Source organism: Capsicum annuum, chromosome 11 (assembly GCF_002878395.1).
Source record: "Capsicum annuum cultivar UCD-10X-F1 chromosome 11, UCD10Xv1.1, whole genome shotgun sequence".
NCBI lineage: Eukaryota > Viridiplantae > Streptophyta > Magnoliopsida > Solanales > Solanaceae > Capsicum > Capsicum annuum.
The window spans coordinates 214893805-214894651 of NC_061121.1; positions in this window are offsets into that span (position 1 = coordinate 214893805).

Genomic DNA, 847 nt, shown 5'->3' on the forward strand with positions numbered 1-847 from the left:
GATTCATCAGACCCAGCATTTCCCTATGGGGTGCGCCAGTATTATTCATACGCAAAAAAGTCGATTCTCTCAAGATGTGTATTGATTACCGTCAACTCAACAAGGTCACGATCAAGAATAGATATCCTCTTACCAAGATTGATGATCTATTCGACCAACTTCAGGGTGCCAGTTACTTCTCCAAGAGAGACCTCAGATCAGGCTATCATCAGCTTAGAGTTATAGAATATGACATTTCAAATACAGCTTTCCATCTCTGTATGGTCACTTCAAATATTTAGTCATGTCATTTGGTTTTACCAATGCCTCTGCAGCTTTTATAGATTAGATGAACCGTGTGTTCAAGCGTTACTTGGACATGTTTGTTATAGACTTCATAGATGATATTCTGGTCTATTCTCGCAAAGAGCGTGAACATGCAGACCATCTCAGGATTGTTCTTCAGACTCTCAGGGATCACCAATTATTCGCTAAGTTCAGTAAGTTCTAATTTTGGCTAAGATCAGTAGCATTCCTTGGCTATATTATTTTTGGTGATGGAATTAGAGTAGATCCTTAAAAAACTGAGGCAGTAAGAAACTAGCCCAGACTCGTATTTCCATTAGATATTAGGAGTTTATTGGGTTTGGTTGGCTATTACAGACGGTTTTTCAAGGGATTTTCTTCTTTTGTATCTTTCATGTCCAGATTGACTCAGAAGAAGATTAAGTTTCAGTGGTTAGATTCATGCGAGAAGAGCTTTCAAGAGTTGAATACTCGACTCACCTCCACTCTAGTTCTAGCTATTCCAGATGGTTCAGATGGTTTTGTAGTCTATTGTGATACATCTAGAGTGGGTTTAGGTTGT